Raw genomic sequence first — 9,636 nt, 5'->3', positions numbered from 1 at the left:
CTTTATATAGGTTTTACAGAAAACTATTGGTCTTTTTGTTTATCAACAAAAGAGTGTATATACTCTATATGGATATTCAGACTCCTTGTGTTTATTTATGTGTTTTCTTATTTTAAAATGTCATTATATATATTTATGTGTGTATTTATATGTTTACACATGCTTGAAATGTCTGCACATATTATAGGTATATTTAAGTTTTTTCACATTAAGTTTTAGATATAAACCTATATTCTATAATTACTTGTATTGAGTTATACATGTGATATAAAAATGAGCAGAAGCTAACATATAAACTATCAACTTAAAAACCTATATTTAATATAAAAATTATCAACTTTTCTAGCAGATATTATAAATATTCATTTATTCTACTAATCTTTGTTGAAATCCCATTCTAATATAAAATGTATTGGGCAATTAATAGGTATGAAAGAAGCAAAGGTAAGCAAGATGGGATCTTAAGAGCCAATCACAATCTATATTTTAGAAGAAGGTATATGGGCACATCAATAGTGTTCCTAGACAATCTGCGCTTACACTAAAAAAGTACATTTCTGCTTTCCAGGGAAACAACAATACTACAAGAATTCACTGTAGAAATACATGTTCATTACTGAGACTATCTTTGGGAGGCAAGCTTCACACATGATCTCTTGAGGTCTGTGCCCAGTCAACCGCAGCACAAGGGGAACAATCATGCTGTGCAAAGGGAGACCAATTTAGAAGAATAGAATTATTTAGATCATTCAACTTCCTTAAATGACCTGCATTAATTTTACACCCTCTGACAATTAACTGCACTTATGAAACTTCTTACCTCGTTTTAAGCAATTGAAATAACTTTGGCTTAATCAGATTTTGGTTTTTAAAATGGTTATTTTTTATTACATGAATCTTTATAATCACATTACAGCATTATAACTGTTTCATTATATTTATTCATTCATTCATTTTTCATTCAGGCAAAATTAGTTCCTGCTATCTATATACTTTTATTTTTTAACTTTTATCATTATCACTTTTAAATTTGATTTATTAGGGTGACACACCACTGTGAAAAGCAAAATGGAGTTATCTTTAAATATTTAAAATGGAATTGCCTTTTGACCCAGCAATCTCACTTCTGGGAAATCCCAAAACTTTAATCCAAAAGAATACATTGTTATATAAAGACACATGCATCCCCATGTTCATATTCACAGTGATCAAGACATGAAAACAACCAAAGTGTTACTGGAAAAAGAAGATGTGGTATATATATACTATGGAATCACTACTCAGCCATAAGAAATGATAATATATTGCCATTCACAAAAACATGGATCGACCTTGAAAACATTATTATACTGAGTGAAATAAATATAAATCAGAAAAAGCTAAGAACTATATGATTTCATACATAAGTGGGATATAAAAATAAAATTCATGGACATAGATAAAAGTGAATTGTTTCCCATGGGGATGAGAAGAATGGTGTGAGAGAAGGGGGTGGGGAGTAAAAAGGGACAAATATACCATGACGGAAAAGGATTTGACTTTGGGTGATGGTTACACAAAATAATCAACAGTTCAAATGCTATAGACATGTTTACATGAAACCTATGTTGATCAATGTCACTCCATTAAATTTAATTTTCTAAATTAAAAAAATAGATTAAAAAATAATATATGCACCTTTATGTGAATAGCAGTATTATTTGCAATAGCCAAGATCTGGAAACAACCCAAGTGCCCATTCAATAGATGAATGGATAACAAAGCTGTGGTACATTTACCCAATGGCATATTACCCTGCTGTCTGCTTTTAAAACATCTTGGTTTTTTTTTCTAATTAACACAACTTGAAATGTTTTATTTATTTTGTAAATATATTTAAGCAAATGTCTCCATTTAAATATAAGCTCAACAAATACAGACATCATAAATTTTTTCTTTTAGCATTGTTTTCAATGCCTATTTTCACACCTGTTATACAGAAATAGATGAAATTACTCCTTGTTCAGTAAATACATGAGTTTAATATACATTTATTCTTCAGTTGATTTATGTTAACAGTCTTATTTTACAAAAATGAATTAGAGCAAAGTAAATGTATGAAAGAGCTCATGGTCTATATATCAGTGTGGTCACTGCAATCATAGATTTTCTTTACTGCTCATTTTGGTAGGACAGAAAAGGTACTTACAGATATGTATATTATATTGATAGCAAGCTTAACTTCAAAAAAATGGTTTATTTTAAAATGTAAATAATAATAAATTATAATAAATAATTAATAATAAATGACAGCTACCAAATAGATAACCAGAAGGATACTTTTTCTTTAAAAATAAAAATAGCCCAATCTAAATGTTTCTCATTGCTCACAATAACAGCACAAATTTGTTATAAGAAATTTTAAAAAGCAAGGTTTTGGGATTTTTAAATGTTTATATTTAGCCTCCATCACTATGTAATGTAACTCTCAATCAGTGCTAAATTTGGTATTAAGGAGAACCATAAAAAGCAGAGTAACATTTTCTGAGGGCCCCATCCTTCAATGTTTCATTAAATACACAAGAAAGCTTCTGGAAAGGTAAATATCCCTGTTAGAACCCAAACTTATGTTAACAATTGAATATGTTTCTGAAATCATGAGTCATTCCAGGACAATGGGATTTCTTAAAATATATCACCAAGAGCAGACATAAAATTTGTCAATTTTCAAGAACCAAATCTTGGTCATAGAAGGATGAGAAGCATGGTTATGAACACTAAGCATTCACACTGAGGGGCTACGAATAGGCTGCATGATGTTCTTAGAATGGCTAAATATGGACAACCTCAACTTGAAGTGAACCACTGGAGATGCAACTATCACATCCAACATTAGAGAGACACGATTTGGTCATAAATATAAAACAAACATGACTATCTTAAAGCCTTAACTTTGTCTGAATTATAGAACAAACAAGGAACAGAATACAAAGCTTTTGGACAAAACTCAAGGAATATATTTTTAGTTAAATGTGCACTTCAAATAGACTGTCTCCTGATAGAATACCACATTTATTAAAGAAAATATGAAAAAAATACTAAACATCTTTAAAAGTTTACTGAAAATTAAATCTGTGGAAGCAGGAATAATCATGAAATAGTATGGTAGTTTTCATAAAGAAAGACATATAGAACAATGCAATAGTATAGAAAGCTCAAAAACAAACCATCATATATGAGGTCAAATGATCTTTTTAAGTAAGAGGAGGGGAAATATAGAGATATACTTCCACATGTACCCCTTCCAGGATCTACCTGGCAAACCCTGTCTGGGGTGGATGTTAGAAACGGAGATATTTTTAGCACCTGAGACTAATGCTTGAACCAATCAGGCCACTGGCCATGGGAGGGGAAGAGGGAGAGAAGGCAGAAACCAAGGGAGAGAGAAGCAGATGGTTGCTTCTCTTCTGTGCTCTGTTCCAGGAATCAAACCTAGGATGTTCTTACACTGGGTCAATGCCTTATCCACTGAGCCAACCGACCAAGGCCAAGGTCAAGTAATTTTTTATGAGGGTTGCCAAGCCTACTACATGGGGAAAGAACAGTGTATTCAAGAAATAATGCCTGAAAAACTAAATACCCAAAATAATCATGTGTCACCGCTACCTTCCACTGTCTACAAAAATTAACTCAAAATGAATAAAATCCTAAACATATGAGCTAAAATGATAGAATTCTTTAAAGGAATCACAGGGGATATATTTTATGCCATTAATGTTGTAGTGAATTATTAGATATGACACCAAAAGTACAATCAATAAAAGCTAAAACAGATAAATTAGACTTCATCAAAATTAAAGTGTTATGTATCAAAGTACACTAGAAAGAGAGTGAAAAGCCAAACCAGATAAAAGGAGAAAATATTTTTAAATCATATGTGTAAAAATCCAGTATATAAAGATCCATTATATGTCAAGATCTAAAGTCTAAAACAAACAACTCATAAAATGGACAAAGGACTAGAAAAGACATTTATACAAAGGAGATGTATAAACAGCCAATAAGCATATGAAAATATACTCAACATTCAAGATCACTAGGAAAATGAAAATGAATATTATAATAAGATATTACTTTATACCTATTAAAATAGCTATTATCTAAAAAGGAGAAAATGACCAATGCTAGTAAGGATGTGGAGATATTGAAACCTTTGTGTATTGCTGATGGAAATATAAAAGAGCACAATCACTACAGAAGACAATATAGCAGTTCCCCATAAATTAAACATAGAGTGGCAATATAATCCAGCAATTTCACTTTTATGTATATACCAGAAATAATTGGAAGCAGGTATTTCAACAGATATTTGTACACAAAATGCTTTAACAGCACTATTTACAATAGCCAAAATGTCCATTAGCAAATAATTGCAAAATCAAATATGGCATTTACATATAAGGAAATACGTAACTATAATGAAGAATGATATTCTAATACATGCTGCAACATGAATGGATCTAGAAAAAATTATGCTAATTAGAATAAGTCAGACACAAATGTACAATTATTATATATATATTTTTTGATGAGGTACCTAGAATAGACAGATTTATAGAGACAGAAAATAGAATAGCAGATGTAAGGGTATGAGGAGAGGTGGAAATGGGTATTATCATTTAATAAATACAGAATTTCCCTTTTTGATGATAGGAACGTCCTGAAAATTGTGGTTATATTTGCACAACAGTGTGAATTTACTTAATTTCAAATAATTATACACTAAAAAAGTTGTAAATCATAATTGTTAAAGCCTCAAACATAAAAATTACATTAGGTAAAAACTTAAGAAATCTGAATAAGATATGGACTTTAATTAATTATAGTCTATTAATATTAGCTTATTTATTATAAAAATATGTCATACTAATATATTAATAATCAGGAAAACTTGGTTTGGGACATACAAGAAACCTGTGCTATCTTACAACTTTTTTATATAGCCAGAACTACATTAATAAGTCTGGTTTCACATGCAGCCCCATGTTCATTGCAGCATTGTTCACAGTGGCCAGGACATGGAAACAACCAAAAAGCCCATCAATAGATGACTGGATAAAGAAGATGTGGCACATATACACTATGGAATACTACTCAGCCATAAGAAATGATGACATCGGATCATTTATAGCAAAATGGTGGGATCTTGACAACATTATACGGAGTGAAATAAGTAAATCAGAAAAAAACAGGAACTGCATTTTTCCATACGTAGATGGGACATAAAACTGAGACCAAGAGACATTGACAAGAGTGTGGTGGTTACGGGGGGAGGGGGGAGAGGGAGAGGGAAGGGGGAGGGGGAGGGGCACAAAGAGAACTAGATAGAGGGTGACAGGACAATCTGACTTTGGGTGATGGGTATGCAACATAATTGAACTTTAAGATAACCTGGACATATTACCTTTGAATATATGTATCTTGATTTACTGATGTCACCCCATTAAAAATAAATAAATAAAAAAACAAACAAACAAACAAAAAAAGTCTGGTTTTCTAAAGCCAAAAAAAGATTAATAAGATGGAAATAAAAAGAAATTATAGAAGTCAATCCCATTCTGAGAGGACGCAATAGTTTTTAAAATTGCTGTTCTTAGGGAAAAATCTAAAATTTAAAATCTAAAAAATATAGTCTTACTTTTCATAAACATAGTATGTCTTTTCATTTATTTGTCTTCTCTAATTTCTTTCAACAATGATTTATAATTTCAAGTGTGCAAGCAAGTCCCTGGTCCTGAGGATAAATGTATTTCTAATTAATTTATACTTTTGATGTTATTATAAATAGAATTGTTTCATTAGGCTCTTATTCAAATTACTCCTTGTCAGTGTACAAAAAGGCAACAGATATTTATGTGTTCATTTTGTGATAAATTTGCTTATTATATCTAACAGGTTTTTTTGTATTTAGGTTTTCAGACATAAGAGCATATTATCAGAAAGCAAATTTTACTATTCTCTTTACAATTAGGATGCCCCCATATTTTGTTTTCTTTCCTAATTTTTCTTGCTAAAACTTCTAATATGATGTTGAATAGAAGTGATTAAATCAGGCTTCCTTGTTTTGTTCCCAATCTTAGGGAAAAAACCTCAGTTTTTATCATTGAGTATGACAGTAATTATGGGTTTATTAAGTTAAAGTTTTTTATATTATTACTTATTGTTGTTAAGGTGAAGGGTGTTGAATTTTGACATATGCTTTTTCTGCTTCAATTGAGATCATTGTGTGTTTTATTTGCTTCATTCTATTAACCCGGTACATTACATTGATCAATTTTCATATATTTCTTCTTGCATTCCAGGAATAAACTCCACTTGCTTATGTTATATAATTTTCTTAATATGTTGTTGAATTCTGTTTGCTAATATTTTGTTGAGAATTTTTGCATTAATATTCATAAAAATTTTTGTTCTATAGTTTTTTTCTTGTATCAGAAAATGTTGACCTCATAAAATACATTTGAGAAAAAAATATTCCCTTCCTTATTTTTTGAGTTTGTGTAACATTTATATTAATTTTCCCTGTAATATTCAAATGACTCTAACAGTGAACTTCGAATTTTCTTTGTCACAAGTTCTTTATTAGCAATTAAAAATGTTTAAATGAGATGTCTATTAAAGCATTTCTCAGTCTTGGTAAAATTGATATTCAGGACTCAATAATTCTGTTTTGTGAAATTTTTCTTGTTTATAATAAGATAGAAAGATATTTATCAGCATCTTTGTTCTCTACCTATGAAATACAATAACACTCACTTTCTCCCTTAGTTGAACAAATAAAAATGTCTCTTGATATTGCCAATAGTCCCCATAGAAAAAAAATCATTACTGATTGAGATTGATTGATATATGGAAATTTTTTCTTCTTGTGATAAATTTGTGAATTTGGGTCTTTCAAAAAATTTGTCCATTTCTTCAAATCATCAAATTTATTTGCTTATGTTTATTATCTGGTTTTATAATTTTACTATTAATTATGACACTGCTGATATTGTTTTCTCTCTAATTAATCTATTGAGTCCAATTAGAGGCTGATTAATTTTATTGTTTTAAAAATTCAAAGTTCAATTTTATTAATTATTCCCTGATATATGTCTATCTTCATTAATTTATGATAATAACTTTATTATTTTCTGTTTATTATTTTGACTTTTCCTTTTATAAATTCTCAAAATGGAATTGTAGATTGTTTATTTAAAATTTTTTTTAAAAAGTAAACATAATATTTTCTCTAATCTTTGCTTTAGCTGTATCACTTATCTTGTAATATATTGTATTTTCTCATTATTTTCTTTTCATTTATTCCTTCATCCATGGGATATATATATATATATAACTTCTTAATTTTTAAGTATTTATATATTTTTCATATTTTTGTTACTTACTTAAAATTTAATTACACTGTGGTCAGAGAACATACATGTATAAATTCAGTCCTTTGTATTTATTTGTTTGTTTGTTAACTTGTTTTCTTATTTATACAGAGGAGAGTGAAAATGCAATCCCCCACTGCCACAATTTACACAGTCGAAGTATTCCACATTTAGGGAAATCATAGGGTCAGCACAGCCAGAGTACAATGAATAAGCCTCGTCCTGAGGAAACCACATTCATGATCATGATGTTTCCCCTGCCAGGTAAGTACAGTTCTTTTTATTTATGAAAACTCATTATGTAGCCAGCATATGATCTATTTTGATTAATGTTCCAAGTATACTTTAATTTACACGTAGTGTCAAATGTCTCATTCCTTACTTAAAGGTTAATTAAAATATTTGATTGATAGTGATGTGTAAATACTTTATATTTTTATTATTTTGAGAGGAATATTAGAATATCCAGCTATAATTATGAATTTCACTTTAGAATTTTGTTTGTTTTTTATATTTCATTTTACTTTTTTTAGTAAAAACATTCAAGTTCTACTATCTTAGTAAATTTAAATTTCAATATAGTGTTATCAACTGCAATCACCATGTAATACATTAGATCCTCAGGCCATACATAATCAATATATAACTAAAATTTGTATCCTCTTACCAACCTCTTTCTATTTTTCCTACGCCCAGTACATGGTAAGAACTTTTCTATGAGTTTGACTATTTTTGCTGTCTAGATAGGTAATACCATGTGATATTTGTCTTTCTCTGCTTGGGTTATTTCACTCAGCACAGTGCATTTCCAAATATTCATGTTTTCAAAAATGACAGGAATTTTTTCTTTTTAAAAGCTGAAAAATATTTTATTATATCTGGATCTAGACATAGGTAGGTAGATATTTTACTTTTTCTTGATCCATTCATCCACTGATGGACACTTAGATTATTTTCATAACTTGGCTATTGTCAACAATGCTTCAGTGAACATAGAAGTACATATATTTGTTCAAGATAATAGTTCTGTTTCCCTCAGATATACACCTAGAACTGGAAATGCTGGATCATAGTTAGTTCTACTCTTAATTTTTTGAGAAACTTACATTGTGTTTTCCATAGTGGCTATAGCAGTTTACATTTCCATCAACAGTGTACAAGACTCTCTTTCTTTCACATCTCATCAAAACTTGTTATCTATTATGTTTTTGATAAAAGCTATCCTATCAGATGTGAGATGGCATCTCACTGTAGTTTTGATTTGCATTCCTTCATAATTAGTGATGTTAACCTTTTTATGTATATTTGTACGACTTTCAAGAAATGTCTCTTTAGGTCCACAGCCCATTTTTGTAGTAGTTGTTGTTATTTATTTATTTATTTTTGTTATTGAGGCACTTGAATTCTTTGCATATTTTAAAAATTAATATCTAATCAGATATATTAGATATGTGGTTTGAAAATAATTTTGACTATTTCAGAAGTCACTTTTTTATTCTGTTAATGATTTTCTTTGTTAAGCAACTATAATACTGTATTTAGTTTGATGTAGTCCCACTTTTTTTATTTTACTTTTGTTGCCTTTGTTTTTGTTGTCAAGTCCAAAAAAGTCATAACCAAGACCAATGTCAAGGAGCTTAATCCCTCTGTTTTCCTCTAAAAGTTTTATAGTTTCATATATTACTTTGCAGTCTTTATTTTATTTTGAGTTTATTTTTGCATATGATGTAAGGTAAAGGTTCAGCTTTATTCTTTGGATTGTGTGACAATCTAGTTTTTCCAACACCATTCATTGAAGAGATTATTTTTTCCAATTGCATATTTTTAGCTCCATTGTCAAAATTAATCAACCATATATTGTTTCTTTTATTTTCCTTTTCTTATTTTTTTATAACTTGCTCTGTTATTAGAGTATACACATTTAGGGTTGTATTGTCTTCTTGTTTTTCTTCAAAAAATGTTCCCTCAACTTCAATATTCCTTTAAACTGAGTCCAAATACATATAGTTCAGATCATGCTGAATGAATATTTAACAATGTGCCTTGGGCCTGAACAGGCTGTGGCACAGTGGATAGAGCATCAGACTGGGACACGGAGGACCCAGGATAGAAACCTCGAAGTCACCAGCTTGAGTATGGCTCATCTGATTTGAGCAAGGCTCACCAACTTGAACCCAAGGTCGCTGGCTTGAGCAAGAGGTCATAAGGTCTGCTGTAGCCCCTC

At 29.9% G+C, this 9,636-nt stretch overlaps 1 non-coding gene across 1 annotated transcript; it reads right to left on the bottom strand.

Annotated features, from left to right (window-relative positions):
• Positions 1–7,522: 7,522 nt before the first annotated feature.
• On the bottom strand, positions 7,523–7,684 carry LOC136332496 (U1 spliceosomal RNA). Its single transcript, XR_010730750.1, has one exon. It is a non-coding gene; the product is annotated as a U1 spliceosomal RNA (small nuclear RNA).
• Positions 7,685–9,636: the final 1,952 nt, after the last annotated feature.

The sequence above is a fragment of the Saccopteryx bilineata genome, chromosome 3 (assembly GCF_036850765.1).
Source record: "Saccopteryx bilineata isolate mSacBil1 chromosome 3, mSacBil1_pri_phased_curated, whole genome shotgun sequence".
Taxonomy (NCBI): Eukaryota; Metazoa; Chordata; class Mammalia; order Chiroptera; family Emballonuridae; genus Saccopteryx; species Saccopteryx bilineata.
This window is presented reverse-complemented; position numbering and strand designations above follow the sequence as displayed.